The sequence below is a fragment of the Platichthys flesus genome, chromosome 17 (assembly GCF_949316205.1).
Source record: "Platichthys flesus chromosome 17, fPlaFle2.1, whole genome shotgun sequence".
In the NCBI taxonomy this organism is placed as follows: domain Eukaryota; kingdom Metazoa; phylum Chordata; class Actinopteri; order Pleuronectiformes; family Pleuronectidae; genus Platichthys; species Platichthys flesus.
The window spans coordinates 12,893,336-12,917,985 of record NC_084961.1 but is presented as its reverse complement, the minus strand read 5'-3'; positions in this window follow the sequence as shown (position 1 = coordinate 12,917,985).

The window sequence follows — 24,650 nt, the reverse complement described above, 5'->3', positions numbered from 1 at the left end:
GGGGAGAGTGGACTCCTGCGGCGTCTCTAAATGGCTCTAATACAGCACGCTGGGCTGTAAATGCTGCCCCTTGTTTGTCAAAAGAATGCCCGCTGCATGCAAAATACCAGGCGCTCGATGAGAAACAGTCGGTTCCATCATGCCAAACGGGACCGCGAGCTTAAATAAATAACCTCACCCTGTTTTCCAGGTCCCTCTTTGTCTATCCACTTCCAGCCACATCGCCTCGCATTTGACAAAACCGCAAAAATGTGTTCCCGGCTAATATATGTATACCGTACAGCGGAGTCTGCTGTGGCACTTCAATTTTCCTCCATGACACCACTGTTGGCCAAACCGTCACATTTTAGTGGAATAACAATGAGATTTACTGCACACAATAAAAACTGCAATCCCCATACCAGATGCTCCCTGAGGAGAGTTAGCAGGTTGGTTGATGAAGGCTGGTCAGACTACACTTCCCAGGGGGCCGAGCTTCATTGCCACAGCTCCTTCTGGGGGTAATAAACCTCCATTGATCCAGTTGACAGCACAAATTAAAATCAATCCTGGGTCCATAGTGTCCCAGTGTGGCAGACTGTGGGGACCATCAAATGAGGCGGGAGGGTGTGTTGCAGGGGAACGATCAATTTCAAATGAGAACTGATTGTTTCTCATGCCCTTACATAAACCATGCAGTGCGCTTCTGACATACTGTTTAAGTTCTACCTCTCTGCAAGTTCTGCATTGCATTTTCGGATCACTGCTTGCTTCATTTATCTAATTGAAGCAAACACGATGCTGTCACATGCGGCCAGTGGCAGCTGATGGACAGTTTTATTAAAGAGCCAATGACAAGGTGCAGAATAATCTTTTATTTTGAAAGTCTACGTACCATTCAAGATGTCAACCACCAGCAGATGCTAGGGACATATCTTCAGATGTTTAACTTAGCATCGTAGGGTGTTGCGGCCTTATGATCGCACATTTATCGTGAAGAAGCTTGAACATATTGTGATACTAAGAGACAAGGTGATTGAGAGTGAAGGGATCCAATCTGGGGCTAAAATGCCACTCAATGTCAGACTTCCATTCTGTGGAGAGACCAGTGATTACAGTGAATAGATGGTTAACAATGGAGACGACCTTGTTGAATGTGTGTTACCGTCTCCTTGTCTTCACTCTCATCCATTTTTTCCCAGAATCAGAAACTCGCAGCCAGGTCGCATGGCAACCTCACATTTAATTTTGTTGTGTCTGGTTAAAACTATGCAACATGAACCACGTTAAGATTAAAGCTAGGGTTGGTAATCATGGAAAGAGCGGGCTACACTTAGAAAATTGCAACAATCTCATCGAGGCTACGCCCCCAAAACAAATGAACGTGCACTAACTCCTATCGTCTCTGCTTCAGAATGTGCAGTGAGTGCACTGTCAGGGTGCAAGCAGAAAAGCAGGTCGGTTAGTGACACACAGATCGAATGCAGTGATTGGTCATGCTTGAAGATCAGAATCGTGGTTGATAAAAGTAAACACTTAAACCACTGAATGATAAATCGAGATAGGACATACTCCTAGAGGAGCAGTGCAGAAGCGTTTTGTCTCTGCTTCCTCATCCTCACTTGCACTAAATTAGGGTCATGCAATTTCCTGCATCGGAATTGCCTGTAATGTAGCTTTCTGCGAAATAAGTTCTACATAAATATTGATGTCTAATGATCCACTTAGAGATAATGGGACTAAAATCATGACCCAACCCCAATCAGCAAAAGGCCAAATTGCACGGTTCCAAATGTGCTGTATCACTTAAAGACACATCCGATCCAATATTTGAATATCATTAGCTTAGCTTCAGAAATTCAATATGTGTGTGTCCATAAGATTTAATTTAATCTCTGCAAAATATGATTATTTGTCAACGTGCTTGACTCATACATTTCCAAAGGTGGAACCAATGGCATAGATACACTTACCGTAGTACCATATACTGTACAAATACAGTTGCCTCTTACTTTTGCTTCCCTCTTTCTAGTGTGCACCTTCCTCTCTCCTTTAACTTCCCCCGCTGATGATGCTTTATGGCCTAAGAGCATTTGGCCTTATGTGGACTGTATATGAAAGAAAAGGAGGAAAACTATTTACACACAGGCATACGATGCCCCCAATGTGAAATCAGTGTGTTAACATATACAGCATGTGACACGCGTGACAGCTGCACCACCTCATACAAAAACATTATGAAAGAGGACAAGCTGTGAAACACGTAACATGGCCTGGACATAAATTATTAAGATGTCACTTGTCTCTCACACAAACTGGGGAGTACAGCACCATTAACGTTTTGCACCTTCTTGATCTGTTCATCTCGGGAAATGATCAGTTTAAATATGACGGAAGTGACGGAAAAAGGCCGAAGACGTTAACCAGATGAAGGTTGAAGTACATTGTTGCCAATTTTACTTCTCATGGAAACACGTATCAACTCCTTTCAACAGTAGGAAAAATAAAGCAGACACTGAATGGAGTGAACTGATCATAAAACAGTCAAATTACTATTTCCAATTATTTTGTCAGTGCTATTTGATTTCGATTTGGTATTGTATATAGGACCGTTACCAGGAGGATGAGGTGCTGTCATGCTTCCTAATACATCACTGCTGGAGCATAGGGCAGTATCTGACATTGACAGGACCACAACCAAGTGAGCCTGTACTCTGCTCTGCCAGAATGAGGCTTCAGCAATGACATCACAGCGCTGTCATGAGTCTGACATGTCAGCGACAACGCAGCATCATGGCTGAAGACACCCAGAGTTGAATGATTTGATTTTCAATTCTAAAGATTGGATGTTTTTCATGTTTTTCTTTTGCATGTTTATGGGATTGATATCATTAGAATGCTAAATTTGCCAAAGATCCAAAAGAAAAATCCATATCTATTGGATTTAAATGTGGTTTCAGAAGGGGGCTGTTGTGCTCTCTGGGGGCAATTCTAGTAGGATCCTCTCAATAGTACCAATGGTTTAAACTGATGGATTGAATACTAATTCTTCACCTATAGGAGACTTACAAGAAAGTAAAGCTGAACCAAACTAAGCTTTCATGAAACGATAACTAATATTAAGCATCCATACATGTTTAACACATTATATACAGTAAGTTTGCAAATACTTTACATTATAATCTGTACATATAAAAAATCTATATCTCAAATAAAAGCTACTGAGTGGATCAAGTGGTGAGACTATTTCCTTAACTACTTTCCAGGTTTAGGCCTACATGGTGAAGAAGTCCAGGAAGCATTAAAGTTAATATAAAATATAAATAATAACAGCTGCCATAAGTTTGAGTAACCTTAATCTAACTCGGCGGCTTTTCCATTTTCCATTTATTGCCTGTCTCCTGTAATGAAAAGTTATCCAGTATCAGTAGTAGGTAATAAAATCTTTAGAAATCTTCCATCATGAGATCTTTATGTGAATGTGATTTTTGTCATCAGTCAAAAGTGAAATGAAGAGGGGCACAGGGTAATAGCAGGAGAATCCATGGTTTCTAATATTCCCCCCCGATGGGGTTGAGTGTATCCAGCTCTGATCCAATACTGCTGATTGTCAGCGAAATGTTCAGCAAGAACAGAGTACATAAAGCAAACCACTCCCAATAACTCTGGCCGAACAGCCTTGCTCAAGGCCTCAGGATACCGCATTGATTAAAAAGAAAAGTGAATCCCTCGATTATTCCATTGACCCTTTTCTTCGAAAGTCAAACCCTGCTGGTTTCCTGATGCAAATGATCCAACCCTGGAAAAAAAAAAAACACGCTGTTGCCGGCCCCTTGGCCACTGACTCATCATCAAGACTGGATCCAATATGGCCTCTGAACTGGGGGAGATGGGCTCTGGATCCTGATGATAATTGGCACAACAGTATAGCCACTAAAGGATGTGAGCGGCTGCTGAAGGGCACAGGGGAAAGGTCACTTTGAGTTTGGAAGAGTTGCAGGTGACTGAGGGAGAAGGGGAAATGAAGCTGCAGGATTTTTGGAGATGAGAAGATAAGTGGTGAGTTATGAATAAATGAATGCCTCCAGTCTTCCTGTACCAGTGTTACTCCAGGTGGGAAACCGTTTCATGCTCTCTTGATTGGTTTTTGAGATCCCGGGGTGCTCATCTCCCTTTGAGAGTTGACGTGCAGGTCGATCCCCACATGTCCGCGATCGATAGGCAAGCACATTATTCGCTTTTGACCCACTGAAGGTAGCACAGCACGACCCAAACTTTCTAACTTGATTGATTTGGCACCTGACAAAATGGGCATATCTCTGGAAAGGAAAAGGGTTTTTCAATTTGCTCTGGATTCTGCAAGAGCACCTAATTTTGAAAGGATCAATACAATCCACAGTTTAAAGCACCCGAGTCTGACATTATCTTCGAGAGAAAATAAAAAATGCCATAATTAAAATGAATCTGCCTGTGACTCACAAGAGGGGGTTGAGCATTTTGAGGAGACTCATATTCTGAGAAGTCCTGGATGAAGCACTGGTCTTGAAACATAGTTCGCATTAAAGTGCACCTCAGATGAGGCCAATGGCAATCACTGGGTTGCTGGTTTATCTGGACCTGCTTAAAAATGGATTCTTTCTTTGCCAGGTCCTTACAAAAAATGACTTGGCAATTGGTTGACTAGTTCTTACGTTATCATGCAGGTGAACAAATGAATAGTAGAATACAAATGCAAAAAATATAAACCTCCTTGGGGAGGAAATAACTGATGTCTGTTTTCAACATATGAGGGACATTTTTTCTCTTAGTTTATGGGGAGTCTTGATAACTACAAGATTAAGCATAAGAATTCAAAGTGGCATCACTCTTACATGAAACATTTGCCTTTTGATTGCTTTAGCCAATTACTGATGAGTTCGAAATGAAAGATCAATCTCAAACTTGCTTTTAACAGCACTGGAATAATATATAAATTGTAGCTAAATTAAAGGCAAAAAGACACTCTTCATGAAATTTGTTGAAGTTTTCTTCACATGCCGATAGCCATCAGTTATTAAAGTTATAAAAGGAAAGAGCCAGTGTCTATGGACCTTGCAGGACTATAATAAAGACGACTAATCATTTAATCTTCACTGAATTAATTGATTGGTCGGCGTACTTGTCCATCAATAACCAAGATGCCTGGCTTTCACAAACGGGTAAGAGTTAGACATACACTGCTGAGGCAGAGACGATAATCAGATGTTAGCACGTCATGGAAAAGTCGGTTCATGTGTTTTAGGGGCATAGCTTTTACGATTTGGCCCGTGAGAGGGGGTGCGATGTATCAGTTGCATGTTGTAGCCTGCTCTTGGTATCTTCTCCAGACTTACCAACCCAGAAAGACAACAGTCAATAGCTGTCTACATCTTCCATATCCTTTAATGTTCAAAGAAGTACACATAGTCAACCTACATTTAGAAAAAATGTTGTCAACATCTTTGGGAAGTTCAGCATTTTGTCCTGGTCAAACTTTGTCAGAATTGTCGGTGGATGAAACCAATTGGGAACTTCTGTGTTTGCACAAGCACCTGTGTTTGGACTGGTTCATTGAACTGTGGTGTGTGCACAGAAGTTGAATGTTTTGGCCATGCAGAAAAAAACAATGTTTAAAACATGTAGCTTGTGAGTGCAAAGCTTGTCACGTCAGACCCAAGGCTGGAGGCTGTCCATCCTGGCAAAGGTGATTCAGCAAAGGATAAGGTCAAGAAACTTAGGACAATTACATGTGATTTTTTAAGTTTTTCTCCTTCTCAATAAAGTGGCAAAGAAGGTCTACATACTTTCTGTAAGTTTTCTGCATTGAGCTTCCACGGAACCCAACCACAGTAAACTCATATCTTTACAGCTTCTCTTGTAAAAGAGAAAAACTCAATATATGCTGCATCTATATTTAAAAAACATATTAGGAAATGTTCACGGGTGATTAGAGAAAACTGTGCAAGATGACTTAATTAGGGATACTACATAAGTGGACAGCAAAGCAAAATGTACTTTTCAATGTGAGATGCAAAAAACATGAGAAAATTTAGCAGCACAAGCAAGAATAATGTAAATCTGCTTTTATGCCAAGAAAACTGCCACCTCCTGCTGCAATCTACAAAGCACACCAACCACCTCATGCACTTCCCAAATTTGAAAGGTGCGCTGTTCAAATCCCAAGCTTGTACACAGAGAACACTTGAATGCACATAATGATGTGATGTTGAATGAAAGGCGTGAAAGCTCCTGTTATCCCGGTAATACGCGTGCTGCATGTGGCTGTTGCTAAATTAATTGTTTTTGCATTTGCGCACCTGGACACGCTTTTGTTATATTTGTCATGCATGGTGAAAAAACTGGATTATAACTCTGCTTCCGGGGCTGTGTGCGGGCATGAATTTGTCAATACACACAATATGGAACTGCGGCCAGACTTAAATGAAAAAGATCGTTATTGTTCTTTGACACAAACACCAGGCGACACACAGCCTCGTGCACCTGTAGCTGGAAAGCAGCCGAATGCATGGAGACGTTTTTCAACCGGCCAACACGATGCAGGGTCTGCAGTCGGCGGCGTCACTGAGAAATCCCAAGTCTCAGTGCTTCTACTTGGTGCTTTAAGGACGACTGATAAGCACACAGACACATTGGAATGGTGTGGGCATTGATACACTACTTTCCCTGCCACCGTCTGTGTGTGTTTGTGTGTGTGTCTGGTGGTGAGGGCGTTTCAATGGAAGCCAGTAAATGTGAGTAAGCGAGAGGGGGACAAGAAACAAACAAATCCCCTTCAGCACCATCTACGGCTGGTAGAACATTTTTCTTTAATCCTATAATACTTAACAGATGACTGGACTTGAATCTATGACTGACAATGAGTAAACACATGGATCGCTAACAATGCTTGAACTGCACATATGTTGGAAGTGGAGCACGTGATTATCTGTCGATCACATGTAGAGACAGGGAAAGGAGCCAATTTCTAGGCCAGGAGGATTTTTTCTTAACTCGTCAATTTTTTTCTTTCTTGTTGTTCTTGTTGTTGTTGTTCCATAAGTCACAATGTGAGGTGTCGCCCAGGGCAACAAGCCTGTAAGCCAAGCAGGCCTGATGTTTAATGAGGAAGACTCTCACTGGCTCCTTATCAAAGTCATGTCACCCAACACTGACACTTTTAATACCGTGTGTCACTCAAGGCGCTCCTAAAAATGTCAGGAGGACTATCAAAAGCCACTTACCTGCACTTGTACACACACAAACAGACACGCACATCCTTGCCTCACTATATTCAAGGGGACTCACCGTTGACATCGTTGGCTCAACTGAGCCAACTCTAGAACCTAGACCTATACCTTACCTTAAGACCATTAGTTGTAATCCTCAAGCAGCCTTCATAAACTCTAAGTTTCCAAATACAACCAGAGAGAGAGAGAGAGAGAGAGAGAGAGAGAGAGAGAGAGAGAGAGAGAGAGAGAGAGAGAGAGAGAGAGAGAGAGAGAGAGAGAGAGAGAGAGAGAGAGAGAGAGAGAGAGAGAGAGAGAGAGAGAGAGAGAGAGAGAAAGCCTAGCACTTATCTAACCCTAGCTTTAACCCGGAACCTAACCCTCTCCTTTGTAAGGGAAATGTAACAGTTTATTTCCCCTTTGAGTGATCATGATTGAATCTATTACAATGTAACCTTGATCATGCTGTTTTCCCGTCCTACTGAATGATGTATATTGGCCTGATTGCTCTAGACGCTGTAACCTAATTATCTCTAGACAATATAACTTTGATCATGCTGTCCTTTACTACTAAATGCATATTGGCCTGATTGCTTAACTAGGCATTGTTGTATTCATGTGATCAGAGGATCTCATCCATCGATGTTTAACCACCCCCTCCCCAGTGGGAGGGCTTAGCCAAATGTATAAAAACAAACCGCTGTTTCCTATCTGGGTGCATATGACAAACTCAACTCTGTTGTATGTACCATGCTCGAGCATTAAATGTGTGACAATACTGTAAGAGAATTGTGTCTCGTTTCCTCCTTGCTAAAGGTGGGATTGTAGAAATTGCCACGACACCTTACCTTAGCCAAAACACAACCACAACCACAACCTACAAAAAACCTTAACCTAAACCTAAGCTTAACCTTACCGCAAACTAAACTTAACTTTACTGTAATAAATCCGTAATGATTTACATCACAGGGATTTTTGTCCCCATAAGGAAGATACGTCCCCACTATGTGACTGATGTAGGTCCCCACAACACCTCAACCTCACACGTGCCCACACACTGTGACATTTACAAAGACGTGCAGGTGTTATCCTCCAGAGTACACATGCACACACATACATACAAACCCGCACCCTGAAGCAGGACATGCAGTTTGCACTTCATCATTGGCAGTTCCATGTCCGCAGCGGAAAAGAGACGGGAGATAAGGGGCCTAGATCCTTTCAGAGTTTTAATGGAACAACGTGGCATCAAAGGGGATCAGAGGCCAGACAGACCGATAGAGAGGAGGTATTTAGTTTGAGCCACTCCCCAGGACACTTTGTATTGTTGACATCTCGCTCGGGGGAACACAAAGAGAGACGGGGCAACCTAAATCCATCTTATCTCTTGGCTTTGCGCTCAACAGGTTGGAGGCCGGTCCATGTGGCCTGGGCAAATGGCACAGCGAACAGCGGTATGGCTTGTTTGTACGTGTTGTTTGTTTGTACGTGCCAAGCTGGAGAAGCCATTGTCTGCTGTGCATCATCTTGTGACACATCAGATCAAGCGCATTATCAGGTGAAGAGGAACCCGCTGCTGCCGTCGTCCTTGCTGCCTATTCAATGCTGTTTCTCTTTCATCCATACTCCACTGATTGCTTTTTTCTCCCGCTTTTTGCATTGCTAGAAAAATAAAAAAATAAATACCAGTGCCAGCATGTCTCACACATGGAATGTATATAAAGATGGACAATGTGTCTCAATGTCTGCCCACTATCCAGATATGGAGCCAACATACCCTGGATACGGACACAAAGATGTCATATGGAGACAGAGTCTTCAAAGTAGGCAGGTCCTGCCGACCAATCACGAGTCACTCTAAACTGGTTTCACCTTGTTTTTATAGCATTAAATAACAATTTAAAATCAATTTTATTGTTAAAAGGAGCAAACATCAGTGTTAAGAACTAATAAAAAATGACAGAAACCATCTTTGGAAAAATGAATCCCACTTTAATTTAGACTTTTTAATTTGTTCCATGCCCCATTATTTACTAACATGGAGAGAGCATTATTAGTACGCAGCCAGCCACCAGGTAGCGATTGAGACAATTTGGCTTTACTCATGTGGAGCTTACATGTCGTCTATCTTTATTTATAGTCTATGGTCTCACCACAGAAGAGCCAAACCGGCAAAACTGACCAAATGTAAATGAAGTGAGGCAAGCTTGGTGTTTTTGTAAAGAATCTCAGGAAACCGGAAGGTGACATTCGCCATAAAACAAGGCTTTTGTAAATTAAAAAGGGATTTGTCCCAAAGACGTTGAGGATTCCTGGCTAATCCAAGGGCAAACACCTAAATAACCAAAATGACATTTGGGTGAACACAGGAGAGAAGCCAAGATGAAAATATACAGTAAATAAGTTGAATTAGCCGCGAGGGTAAACTTGTGTAATATTTCCTCTGAGGTAGAACAGACAGCTCCCCATGTCTACTGTGTACACCTACAGATTCAGTGCTGCCAAAACGTCCACATGAAGCCTCTATTTTAAGCCGTTCGGTATTAATTTTAATCAAGAAAGAAAAATGTATATTTGGTCTTTTATGTGTCTGGAATTTGGGTCAGATATTCTGAGAGATGTCCATGTGGCCTTTCAAGTGAAACCACTGTGAGGCTTTGCAGACATTTGACGGATACGACTGTTGGAAGCCAGGTGACTACAGAATCTTTTATCACTGCTAATTAGAGGGAATATGGAAATCATTCCTCTCTGTTCATTGTTTTATTTTTTCTCTTTGATTATCACCCCATTACTTCAAGTTAAACAGTCCTTGTTAAGATAAAATAACATACAAAATTACAAATAATTCAGATTGCCATTGATCTTAAATTGTCTCCTTTTGTGTAAAATGCTTTCATCTTGAATTCTAATCAGTCCTTGTCATCAAATCTGGCCAAGAAACAAACTCATCCTCCTTTTTCCCTCTTTCCCCGCACACCGTTACTTTCCTTCTTTCCTATTACCTTTTCCTCTTCGTCTCTCTGGACTTCCCGCACATTGTGCATCCTCAGCCGGTCTGGTTGATTAACGCCTCGGCCAATTAAGCCACGTTTCCCGTTTTCTGAACAGACTCATCAATTGCATCCACACATACCTGCAGGCGTCCAGCTCATGTGTCTTCCACTAACCAAATGTATCTGTCAACAATCTAAATAACTGTTAACGATTTATAATTCATCGTTCTTTTGCTTTGGAGGGGGAGGGGAGGTTATTGGAAGAGTGGGTGGGGGTTTTCCCTGGCGATTAGATTTGACATGTCAACTTGGAAAGAGAGTGCATTTTGCATTACGAGGGACAGAAACATTCCTCAGCGGACCAATCAGAACTGCGGGATGCTCATCGAGTGACTTAACACGCGCTAAGCACAGATAACAGCTGTTTACTCTTGTTTGCTCTCATATCGGGCACCAATTAGGCAACATTATTCAAACAGTTCCTTTTTTTCAAACGTCGGCGGCTGTGGCATGGCTCTCGCTGCATTCCCCTGTTACTCTGCTTATTATGCACACTCCTCCTCGAAAAAAGGAAACATCCACAAAGCGTCCCTCTCTGGGCGCGCCGCGCGAGGAGGAAGTGTACACATGGATCAGACTTGAGTCAACATCATTACTGCACGCCGCTGCCTCTCTGGAGTGGAGTTGAGCTGTTTTTTTTTTTTTTAAGTACATGCTAGTGGCTTTGATCCAAATGCCCCCCCCCCCCCCCTCCCCCCGACACCAACCCCTCGCCCTGCCTTCCCTCACGTTCTGTAATGACACTACTTGGTCAGAAGAAAAGCAAACACTCACATTGGCACAGAAACACACTCACAGAATCTATAGGCATGCATATTTCAGCAGGGGTTCTCCTTCTTCATCCTCCTGCTTCGCTCCCAGGGCGTTGTGATTTCATCAGCTTTGACAAGTCCTCGCCCGGTCCTCGCCTGGTCTTCTAATCTCTAACCTCTCTCCCGTTGCATTTTATTAATTTATCTATTTATTCTGGCCACAAGTATGTGTTTCCTGATCCCCCATCTCGGTGTCGTGCTCTTATCTTCCCCTTCTTTATTCTTCCCCCCCTTTCTCTCTGCCGGCCTCTCTCCTCTACCCGTCCCTGCACTATTCAGTCATACAGTGCACTCTTGGCATTTTCAAAAGAGAAGCAGAGAGAGAGAGAGAGACAGAGAGAGAGAGAGAGAACTTTATCCAATTGTATCTCTCTTTGACGATTCACTTCAGTAATATTTATGCAACACTATAAAAATGCTGTTATGTATATGCAACAGAAACAATATATTGTTGCATATAAGGAGATGCCATATCATAAAGCAGTTGAGACCAAGACAAACACAACAAACAGCTTATTTTCTAGTAGCTGTGATTTGGGGATTTGTAGTGGTGAAATATTGATGGCCCTAATATTCTAGAAATTGGGCTAAAACTTGCACAAAGGCTGAAACTCTTTTTAATTGTCTGACTTGTCTTTTCGTTTTGCTTTGCTTTCAAATTCATCTAACTGGATAAACTAGACCATGCTGCAAATTGTAAACCTCATTTTAAATGATGATGATTCCAGCAATCAGTCCTTTTTTTTTTGTTTGCTGTGCTTTGAGCTAAAACAGAGAAGTTTGGAAATGCTTCGGACCCTTTTTAGATTGAAAACACCGGGCTGCGTTTTGGTAGCCTGACGTTGTCAGACTCACAATTCTAGTCAGAATGTGAGTCTGAGACCGCTCCATTGGGCTGTGATTATGGGGCGTGTTTCAACTGACCAGGAAGTAAAATTCTTCTTCGCTCAATTGGATAGACCTACAACCAATCAGAGCAACGTAGTATGTGACGTATGCTAAGCAACGCATTGTGAGTTATTTACTAACGCCGGGTTTACACCGGACGCTTCAGCGCAGCCCCAAGCCTTAAATAACAGCTGGCCCCCATCCACTCCCATGTTAAAACTTTGTGCCGGTCACAACGGAGGCTGAAGCACCGCGAGGCAGCCTTGGCGCAGCGCGGTGCTTCAGCCTCCGGTGTGACTGGCACGAAGCCGTGCAGCGATCTACTGGATCAACGGGTGATATTATTAGCGCTGCCCGGCGGTTCAGCGTTGCTTCAGTGTTCGTTGTGAACAGCCAAGCGCCGGCGCGATAGGCTTTGGCGTCGCCTCCACGTTCTGTGTTCCTCTTTCAAAATGAATGCGCTGTCGATGTCTTCTAAAACAGACTCAATGGCAGCGTCTGCACATCTCAGCTCTCCAGCGGCAGGCATGTTTGTTGGAAACAAATTCAACCCAAGGGCACTTTGATGACGTGGTTGATTACGTTACCGTTGATCATCTGTCAATCATCGTATAAAGCCCGCCCTGACAATCTGATTGGCCCGGTCGGGCATAATTTTTCCTCAACGGAGCGACTCCAGACCGAACTGCCCGACCAAAAATAATGTGGGCGTGGCTAAATTCGTCTGGCATCCAGACTAGCGTTTTGGTCCTGATGGGAAGAAACTGTTATATCTGTAAAAGATAATGTCGACCTAATCAAATGATATATAAAGTCAAACAATTTATATACAAAATGAACTCAAAACACAGTTTTCAAACGCATGGATGAAACTGCATGAAACCACAGTAATGTGTGTATACTTGATGTAGGAAAAATTGCAAGTCATGAACACAAATGTTCGTCTTAACTTTTTATGACAATCCAATATTTACCAAGACATACAAAATAAATGAGTAAAGGTCAACCCCATGGCGGTGCTGGAGGAACACCACCAACTCCACCTTATATCAAAGAACAAAGTCAGTTCATCCTCTGAGGATCAGATTAGATTAAGATTGAGATACGTTTATTTATACCAAACACATGCACAGACATGCACAGGCACACTCATGCAGGTAGGGAATTTTAACCTCTGCTTTTAACCCATCTGGTGCAGGACACACAGAGCAGTGAGCAGCCATGTACAGCGCCCGGGGAGCAGATGCAAGGTGCCTTGCTCAGGGGCACTAGACAGTGTAGGGAGAATTCTCTCTTGGATTTTTGAACAGATCAATCCAGGTTTGTCTTTTGTTGTTTCTCCGTGGAGTCGAACCAGAGACCTTTTCTGCCCATAGTCCAAGTTTCTGCCACTAGACCACCACCTCTCCTGACCAACTGACTGACACTAGCATCCCAACAATCACCCCAATAAAGTGAAGCGAGGCTTGACTCCACAACGTGAAGCAGGGAAAGTTTGCTCTTTTTGTTATTAATCTAATAGTTAATTATTGTAAAGAATCATCTTCTGAGCCCTGCAACAGAAATAGGCTTCTATTAGACAGTTTTTTTAAGTGAGGAATACAAACTAAAAAAAAAAAAATAATAAATTGGGGGAAAACAGTAATATGCAACCGAATCCTGATGCGATCAACTTTATGCACTTATCCTGTTATCCACTTCATCCAGCTAATGTGCTCGAGCGAGGGACTGCGGCTGAACCCAGTATTTTGTTGGAAATAAGGGGAAACTAAATTACTTCTTGTTCCCTTGATTGGAAACAGACGAAGGACACAGCCCAGAAAAAGTATGTTTTCTGCCTGGGAGGAACTTTTATTCTACTTACATATGACGCAATTAGTTATCCATGCATATGCATTATGCAGTTTGTAGATATGACGGCAGAAGCTTCTTTATTCTTTAAGTAAGGGTAATTAAATAACTCATGGTGTGTAATCAAGGTTTCTCAGCTTGAAACATGGTAAATTATACACAATGGTGCAAGTTCCAGACAAAGCAGGGTTAGAGTAGTGTCAAAGATCCAGTGTATTCTGAGAAGATTTAGAGTTTACAGTCTATACAGTGCCTGGCCCTCTGCCTCTGCACCTGCCCCCGCTTCACCTCTGCCCTTCCTCAGCACCTCTGGACTACCATTCTTCCCTCTGGTCTCACCTCCTCCCCCTCACTCTGCCACTCTCAGATTTCACTGAACCCTAATCCAATCAGTCTCATTTGATATTTAAATAGAGTGTCAGTTGGAGCTCATTTCAGTAAAGGGCAGGGAAATGAGAGGACAGAGCAACGGTCATCACACACCACTTACTTCTTAAACCTTTCTCTTGTTTGTGTAATGATACACTGAGGTACCTATGCATCACTGGCATGTATGTGCGTGTGAGTGTGTGTGTGTGTGTGTGTGTGTGTATGTGTGTGTGTGTGTGTGTGTGCGTGTGTGTGTGTGTGTGTGTGTGTGTGTGAAATGTGTGATGTGTGTGAGAGGCCTGCCTCCAGCACAGTGCAATGACAGGCACCCTAATGAAAAGCAGGGTTCTGATTGACTGGCTGACAAAGCGGCCCACTGCATAATTACGTCCTGAATAATAGATGCCCATACTTACACTTCCATGACTGCACTGGCCTAACCAACACGGCCTCTCACTCAGGCCAGCAAAAATCACAAGGCTTAGCTTAGTCATGTCACGACGTGCCCCATATTCACAGATTTTCTTATCGGCATTGTTCCCAAACCAGTCGGACATGCACCACTAATAGTCGGCACATGTTGCAATATTAGCCTCATTATCTCAGAGCATGAGAATTATGTTCTGTGGCTGCGCTATTGCTGATGCATGTGTCAATCAGCCTTGCCCCACGCAAAAAAAAATGCAGTCTCTAGCAGTACAGAGTTAACGGCAGCAGCTTGCAATGTCAGCCAAGGCTTGACAACTAGCTCTAATTTCATTAGCCCTTGCCACAAGCTGCCCTGACTGCAGCAAGTTGCGACAGCATTACAGAAAGCTCAAACTGGCCCTTTGCTCAAGTTCTATATTTAGTTCCATGCCAAAGCTAAAGCTATATTCACTGGTATTTCACATGCTAGCGTCTCTATTTGTGTTCCCACATACAGCAGCTGATCTTGTGATCAATGCAGCAGCTTGCTATTGATTATTTAACGAATAACACCCGAACACTGCTCGACCTGTGAAAATTATTGATACCATGGTGGACCCTGAAATGGTCTACTTTGGTATTTCTAGTGATGTTATGCTTTAGCAGCTCTCACTGCTGGCAAAAGAGACATATTGGCTCCTGGAGTGATACATCTTTTTGTAGTGTTAGTTTTTAAGTTTTTAAACCTGTTTTAACAGATTCCTTGGAGCAACTTGGGGTGAGCATAACAAAAAAATGATCCCAACATTCATATAATTATCTCCTAAAGTTGATGAGATGAATATAGAATCTCTGAGTATTCTAGTAGACGCAAAGCAATAACTTCATTCACATAGAGAAATGTTTCTGACTACCAAGGAAATCAACTTTCAATTTAGTTATAGCTTTGTTTTGGTCACCAAATCCACCAAGCTAAGTGCTAAATTCACCATGTTGAGCAGATGGTTCCGCGCTTTGTCTGCCAACTCCCTACTGAGCCTGGAAATGATGGCGGGGAGACAACCAAAATAATGAACTGAGAGCTGCTAAAACTAAGAGCTGAGGGGAGTCAGGTGATTATCATCTCCATATTGATCAATTTGTCATTATACATAGTCAATAGAACCATGTACCAGTTAATGTATATTAATGCAGCTTTTAATTCTCTTTTCGTTCCTTTTCTAACGACAACTCCAGGGACATCTGGTATTGGAATCCTACACTATACATCTCAATCAGTTAGTATTTGAAGTGCATATCTAAAGTCTAAGATAATAAGATTCAGCCTGTGAGTCAATTCCTCATTTCAAAAATAAAAATTGTCAGGAATGCTTGATGTTGAAAGAAAATCCTCGTCCTTCAGGGTGTTAACTTTTGGCTTTATGCCTGCATGTCATGCTGGATAAAGAAATCATTTACAAGGAAAGAAGGATAATTGCTCTACATTTGTTTATCTGAAGAAATGGAAAAACAGTTATTTTAAAGTAAAGGACATGTCAGTGGGTTGGGTTTGTGGGGACGTGTTCACAGTGATGAAAGAGGCCAATCTCAATTGCCATTACGGCTGGGAACATGCTGCTAAACTGGATGACTTTCAAGGACAAATGTTAACACAATCCCTTGTTTGTGTGCACACCACGCAAGTTTCACAAGACTTCATTCTGACAGGCACACTGTTCCACAGGCAGGTCTTGCGGGTGAGCGAAATAATAGCTAAGAAGTTCAAACCTTGTCTGAACCTGCATAGCGAACAAACATCACAGAGCAGAATTCTGATATGAAAGTTGTTCGAAAAAAAAAAGAGACAGTTACACAAAGAAACAATGAACATAACAAATACATATCTAACAGCCATTTTTGTTTGAGGGATCACTGCTAATTTTGATACAAGGGAGTAATTGCACTTGTAGGCTGTACATTGCGACAACCAGCTTTGAGTAGCATCATCATCATCACCACCTGACATAAGCTAAGTGGAATGAGTTCAATTGGAGAGGTGAGTGTTTAATAATTTGGTAAGGGCCACAAAGGATGTAATAAAAAATAAAAAGGATCTTCATGACATTTCAAAAACATCCTCTTCTCAGTGCTGGACAAACAAAGACGCTGGTTTGTAGAAAGGTAAATCTTTAACACGCGCCGTTGAGAGTAAGAATATATCATAATCACTTCTGTATACTGTTAAACAAACCTTTTTCTTATAAAGTGTCTGCCTGTCAAGATCTTGACAAAAAGAAAGAACCCAGCTTTATTTGATCTCGCAACACATGTACATCCCCAAGCATCCACCAAACACTTGATGCAGACTTTTTATCCATCACAGCAGTGAAAAATGAGAACTGCAGGGAGCAGAGCTCTTTGCACGCTGAGCTCCCTTTCTATAAAACCATCTACAGTAACTGCTGTGATAGAGGAGAAATTGCACGGATGTCTTAAAAATACGATGTAGTTTTCTCAATTGACGTTATTTCAAACTTAAACTTGCTCCATTACCGGGAGTCAAAGAGCCTCTGCACATAGCGAGGTGAGACAGGAGTGTTTCTACTCAGGTTTATCTGCAGTCTCCTTTACCGTCTTTTTGTGCTCCTTCTTTTTAATGTCTGCTCACCTTCACTTGTATCCATGGTGATGAATGCAGCACTGACAGGTACTCTGTGATGACGGTGACCTTAATCACAATAGTGGTGATGTTGACTTGTTTGGTATTGATGTTTTCATTGACATTTCTTCTTTCTCTGCCCATTCTCTGCACCCTTCACACTGTGAATGGCTAAAATTGAACCTGCTATGGTTTCATATTGTCATTATCAAAATACACGTGTATTTCGGTATTATGAGTAAAACGGTACACAAATGTAATAGCCTAGGGTGACTTTTGAAACGTTTGCATGACTTTACATCATCATTTGTGTGACTGAAGACCATAATAACATGGAGCACCAACAGAACATATTTGAGCATGGGAGAAAGTGCAAATGCTCCACAGGGACAATGCTCCCAGGTGGATTCTGGGAAGGCAATGACAGCAAAGGGAAATTCGCAGCATCACACAGATCATTAAAGAGACTATAACTCATGTGAAAGAAATCGGCAGACACGACCACGGCATCACTCAAGTTGTCGTGTAAACTGACGTGACTATGTCAACAAGGAGTCCAAGGCAGCAGTCGCTCTTTGATACTGAAGAATAAACATGACCTGTTATATTTAGCTCCTTGCTCATTGGTATAATTCAAAAACTAAGCTAATGCAGCAGTCAAAATGTATTAAGCTTGCGTCTTGCTTATCCTCATCCTATTTGTGTCATTATTGTATCTGTGTCCGGTCCAATCCCGGCACACCACTTGTGAAAAATGCACACATCAGTGCCAAATTCCCCCACTGCTACGAAGTGCTGAAGGTGTATGTGTCACATGTCTGTTCTCAGGATGTGACTCAAGATGATGCAACAGGCTTTAATGCCTATGCCTTTGCCGCGTTAATGCCCTGAGTCAGCTGTACAATGTGGAAGCTTGGAGAGGTTCTCCACGCATGTTATTCTGCATTAGGAATGCCACTATTAATCATATATTCTATTCATTTTCCTGCCAAATGATGCAATTCACTCTCAGTCTGGTGCTTCTGTTCCCCTGTTGATGCAATTGTCGACATCGTGTTCAGTTTCACGTCAGATTCCCCATAACGGCTCCGTCCGCTCGCCTCAAAGTTTACTGCTTCACACCAGCAAGTCCCAACTTCATTTCCAACCACAAAGTGCATTTGGGTCTCAGCCTTTCACTCCACAAAATCAGGAATGGTGAGAACTAGAAGTGGCACTTGGAGCAAATACCAAAACTATGAGGTGAGACTACTTTAGTAGCTCAGTGTAGGCTTAAAAAACTGTGGGTTTGTCAGGGATATGATACAACCAATACCCTAACTGACAGCAGAGCAAGTGTGAAAATGTATTGTGTTCCTTGTGAACAATAGTAAGAAAAACTAAATTAAGGGTATGTTATTCAACACATTTTTTATGAAGCCATATTGAGAATTATAAAAAGGAAATGTAAATTGGGTTGTCACAATTGAACTCGCATGAAAGCTGCCAAAAAGTGAAGCCAAAGCATCTCAATTTCCCTCTGGTGGCCGGCTGCAGGTCATAAACCCATCCTCCTCCATGTGAGTGGATGGAACAGGAACTGAACTGAAGTCAGAAATAAACATAACAAAAATATCATAATTATTTCACTAAGTTTAGTTTCAATTAGTTATTTGATGCCTTTGTAAATGTGTCGAAACATCATGATTGACAACTTAGACTCACTCAAGATTTGGTTGAGCCCAACTTACACCTCGCTATCAAAGCTCCATCCCCCGATCTCCACTGCACTAACTGTGACTACAAATACGCAAGATGGTGGTGTTCATATCCAGGATATTTTGGCATATTTTCTGGATATCGGGAGTAGGAGGAGACTTGTCATCTATCTCTATATATATATAAATGATCCAATGCAGTTTTAAAAATGCCATAATATAACATAAAGATGCCGCATTCTCGACAACTCACTTGACGCATGACCTCCTGACCTTTACCAGCGATCACCAGCGAGGGAAACAATGCCAACAACACTCAGCTCTCCCCACACGAGTCTCTGGCACGGCTTCAACCTCCCAACCCTGCCGTCAGCTCACGCTTCACTGACCTGTAACAACCAATAAAGTCACAACACAGACAAGCGCGCCGGCTAATCACAGAACAAAACGTCTTCATTCAGACAGAAACTCACAGTCGGGTGAAGAAGTGATCACATCGCATAACCCCGCTGCTTTGTCATTTGCTGCAGGAGAAGGAATCCTTTTTTTTTTAAGGCTGCTTATAAAAGCCAAAATGTCTGGCAGCACCCACTCGAAACTCAGTCCTCCACCTCTGAGGAGCCACGTGCGAGACGGGGATTTGTTTTTGATCTGTTCCGCAGTGGAGGGCTGGGGGATTGAGTTTTGAAAGGCCACAGATCCGAACACATGGCAAAGTAATCGTTGTGTCACCGGCACACGTCGTTAACCTTTTCAACCTGATGCAGATGTATTAGGGTGATTTTGTGCCAGAGGCCAGGAAAAACTATTATCAGTTCTGGGTGATTCTCTTTAGCTTTTTAATAATTCCACCGCTCGCTGCCAGCTTGCCCTCTGTCCCGGCCCTAATGTCACCCTCGTGATTGCCGAGATGGGACACCAAGGGGCTTGTTTATCCTGATGTGCTTGGCTGCTCATGGGTGACTAAACGGCAGATGCGATTGTAATTAGGACTACAGACAGACCTGATTACTCACCGCTATATGATTATTTGTTCCTGAATGCTTCCGCCGGTGCAGCTCCGTGGGGACGCTTGTGCGCTCGCTCCCGAATCCGTGTCCTCGCAGACGTGCCGTATTTCCAGGGTGAGCAAAAGGAGCGTCTTTCACTCTTCCCCTTTGTTTGCTTTGTGTCGTTTCTGTTTACATCCTGCATTTGCGTGAGTATTCATCAATCTGACAAAGTGCCTCCGCGTTTGAGGATTAAAGACCCGGCATAGTCAAACAGAAGGAAAAGAGAAAGAGACATTAAGAGAGAGAGAGAGAGAACACGTCAAGTTACTCATATATGCCTGTTCACTTGCATTTGTTTGTCTCTTTCCTGTCTGTGTGTTGCCCACGCAGCAGGCGGGGCACACTAGTGACAGTTTGGGGTGATGGATAAGACAGGAACAACAAGATAATGTGCTTTATTTGCATAATAGGCTCTCAGAATTTTGCCCAAAGGTCCCTGTAGATCTCTGTTGTTTGACACAGGGTTATTAGTCCTAAGCTCCTTTTCCAGGTCTGCCTGATGAACAGTATTGGGTCAGACACTTTGTGATGAATGCACCCTAGTTTGAGCGGCCTCTGTACTTTCTTTTGCTTCTGTATTTTTAATGTTATCGCTAAGACTGTTCCATTCCGGTCACCTAAATAAAGTCAGGCTTATTACAAGTGTTTGAACTGGAGCTGTTATCAGCCGGGGAGTGAATCTCCTGTAATTCACTACCTACTGTAAGACTCAATTTCCCAGGAGCTCATTGGCAATGAATCAGCCGCAGATAAATCAAGTGGTTTGCTGTCACCATGGTAACAATGCAATGAAATCAAATTTACCTTCAATAGTCCGAGATTTATAAGACAACAAGATAAAGCATGAATTAATATTCTGTTCCTATAAATATGGAAATCTATGGACAGGGGAGTGTGATTTATGTTTGTTTTCACTGGGAGGGCTTAACGAATGAGTCACATTCAAATTTTGCATGTGGTGCCTCTGACATGAAAACATTGTATTGAATTTTTCTCACCAGCAAACTATTGCATCAGAGCTTTTCTAACACACTTAACCATGAAATGGATTAATTGCTGCAGACACACACACACGCTGTGGATATTCACAGATTTTTTAAATCGTGATCACAGCATGATGCAGATTAGCCGGAATCGGTTTGTGAAAACTAATTGAAGGCGATAATAGTGTGTGCATGTGTGTGTGTGTGTGCGCTTGCATCCACACCAGACGTCCCTGCCCTTAAGGAGCCTTAAGTCTTGTGCCATTATAACTGCAGAAGTTGCCCGTACTAAGCCATATGACTGTATATGTGGGCACCAGGAAAGAGTGTGCATGTGTGTGTGCGTGTGTGTGTTTGTGTGTGTGTATACAAGAAGCCTGATAAGGTCACGGGGGTTAGTGGAGGGGCTGTACCCAGCATTAAGCGCACCGTGCCAATACTTGAACCTTATGAGAGGTGAAAAGGTGAATGGGGAGAAGAGCTGCTGTATTAGTGGCTCACTCGGGCGAGTGGATATGAGGGTTAGCTGGGGGTCATGTCAGAAAAGAAAAATAAAGATCTTTCAACATCTGTATCTATCACTACATTTTCATACGGAGAAACTAAAAGCATAATGTAGGACGTGATTATTCTTATTTGAAAGAGCTTACAGAGGAGAACGAGTGCACTATTTTCACCCACTGCTTTCACATTATTACTGGTTTTGCTGTTAAATGGAGCTATGCGTATATTTCTTCATGTATGGGCTATAATCAGGTGCACTGCGGCCATAATGGGTTGTGTGTGTGTGTGTGTGTGTGTACCTGTGTATGTCACAATCAATGACATTTTATTAGATGTTTTCACTCTCTATTGGTGTGTGTTTGTGTGTGTGTGTGTGTGTGTGTGTGTGTGTGTGTGTGTGTGTGTGTGTGTGTGTGTGTGCGCGCGTGCTGATGATCCTGGCATTGGCTTTAATTAACATCCCTTCTTTTATTTTCTACCTTCAGCGCTAAATCAAAGATATTCTCACCCAGTCACTCCCCTCATTCATTCATGTTCCCATCATTGGAAAGAAAATTATATTAGGGCAATTTTATAGTATAATAAACTCAGAAATAAACATAAACAGAAATAAGGGCTCTGATACCAAGGAATACTGAATTCAAAGGAAAATATTCACCTGGAATAAAAGTAATAGCAAGAGAAGCACTTACAGTAGCAACTGCTACGGATATTTATTAGTTAGCAGTGGCTCTATGGGGATGTAATGGAGTGGTTTGCTGTGTCTATACCAGCCAGCTGTTGAGCTATAAATGGACAACACCATTTATCATACAAGTATCTATATTTCTGCTTTTTAAATTGTCACCATCTGGATCTGGTTAAAGAGGTCAGTGTATCTCCACTGAGCACAAAGTCCTGCACAGACTCCTGCATGTGCATACTAATAAAGTAGAATTTACATAGTTACCTCAATGCTATTCTTCAACTGATATATGAGCTATATGCACTGACATAAAACCACGGCCACTGTTGAAGAATACATTTGGGGAAATGTCTATATATTACTGTGATATTTGATGAATGAATTGGTAAAGAGATAAAGCGATATGGAGTTGTTGCAAAACAAGTAGTAATCCGGTTACAATGGGTGGAAAATGAAGTATTGATAATGGTCTTTGCACATTTTTGAATTAAGAAGTCAGTCTCCTTATCCAAGCAGTAGGGCATTCATCTAATAAACAAAGCAGTGTGCTACATTCCTGTCAAGGTGAAGAGAAATTTCGGGGAAGTGTTTGTCCGTTCATTCGAAGAACCACAGTAGAACACACTCATGCACAGCATAGAGCAACAAAGCCCATTCAAGGGGCTTTAACTAGGTCAGGTTGCTCTGCAATCTATTAATATCATGGAAATGCACGGTGCTAGCCTGAGACCTAGACTCTGCCTTGACTCCCTCATGACTTTGCCGTGCACATAAATATATAAATAATTCCATTCCTGTACTTCGCTTAATTCCCCCAGGATGTCATCTAATCAGAGGTAGGGAGCAGCTACACAGTTCTCCTTGTATCCTGGAGGTCTTCAAAAAAAAAGAAGAAAAGAACGGCGGAGCAGGGAAGGAAGTGTCAAACGTTTTCTTCTCCTTCCCTGACACAACCGATCCAGAAAATCAGTTTCTCGCTGCTTCCCCTGCTTCATTGAGAATTTCTGCATCTCCACGTGGGACTTTTGATGTTGATGAGAGCATCAGATGTGACATGACCCAATGATTAGAACATATGTCATCAGCGGAGGAGTGCTTCGGATCGGGGAAGGGATGGCGCTGAATCTGTGAATAAACAGTGAAAGCTTTCATCCGAGACTGACGCTTCCTTTTATGATGCGGAAGCCTTTGAAATGCACAACCAGGCAGTTCTTTATTTGGCAGGGATGAGGGCCAGGGCGCAGAACTACTGAGAATGCCGTACTGTAAGAAAGACATTCATGATGAGGTGCTGATTGAGTTTATTTGAGTTCTTGAAATGTTTTGGTCAAGAGACTTTATGAGATGTGCTGTGCGAGGAAGGCCTGCAGACTGCCGTCAGAGATGTTAGCTGTTACCGGCTTTTTATCTATCACATTATGTATCTATTGTAAATCACACAAATCTGATCTGTCAAGGTTTATGTGAGGTTGTCCGCTAACCAGAGGGTCGGTGGCTCAGTCCACCTTCAGTCGGTATTCCAATGTGTCCTTGAGCAAGACACTGAACCCCAACTTGTCAGTGATGGCTGTGCCAACGTTGTATGAAGGTTGGATATTAGAAAATAAAGCACTGCATGTAGATGCTCTGTATAAATCTATGTATGGGTGAATGTGATTTGTATTGTAAAGAACTTTTGATTGGAGGAGAAGACTGTACAAAGTGCTGTCTATTCGCAGTCCATGCATATATTTCCATGTACGTAAATATAACTAGTAGCCATAGTAGTCCGTCCCTGATACCTCCCTGCTCAGATTGGATCAGTACACCAATTCCCTTCTTGTTATTGATAGCTTTTAAAAACATGAAAAACAACATGTGATGAAATGCTTTGTAAAAATGTAGTGGAGTAGAGAGTACAAATATTTGCTGATATAAGTGAAAAGTACCTTAACATACATCTACTTAAGTAAAGTAAAAATGCATGAATAATACTCTCTACTCATCTTCTATTAAATGGTATGTTATCGTACAGCACTTTCTCTTGATGACTGTTAAAAGTTGTTTACAGTTTGGCCATTCACACACACAGTCATACTAATGGGGGAGACTGGAATCTAACCGCCAACCCTCTGGTCAGTGGAAGCCTTGCTCTGAGCTACAACTATCCTTTCACATTTCTCTTTATTCAGTTACTTTATACGATTTAGCCTGTTGGTGTATTTCCATTACCTTTATGTAAAGCTGCTGCTGAAACAGTACGATCCGTCCGTCCGTGGGCATCATTCAGTTTGTGCCTGCAGGCGAGCGAGCACCACCCGTCCAGCTGTCCACAGATATCAGGCTGATTTCAGCACAAACAGTCGCGGATGAATTAGTGAGCGAGCTTTCACTTTTGGGTGCATCCTTCACTGTCATAGCAGATGAAGGTGACCATCTATTTCCTTTGCACACAAGCACCAAAGTGACGGAGTTGGAGCTCTGGTTGGACGGCAATCAGTGGAC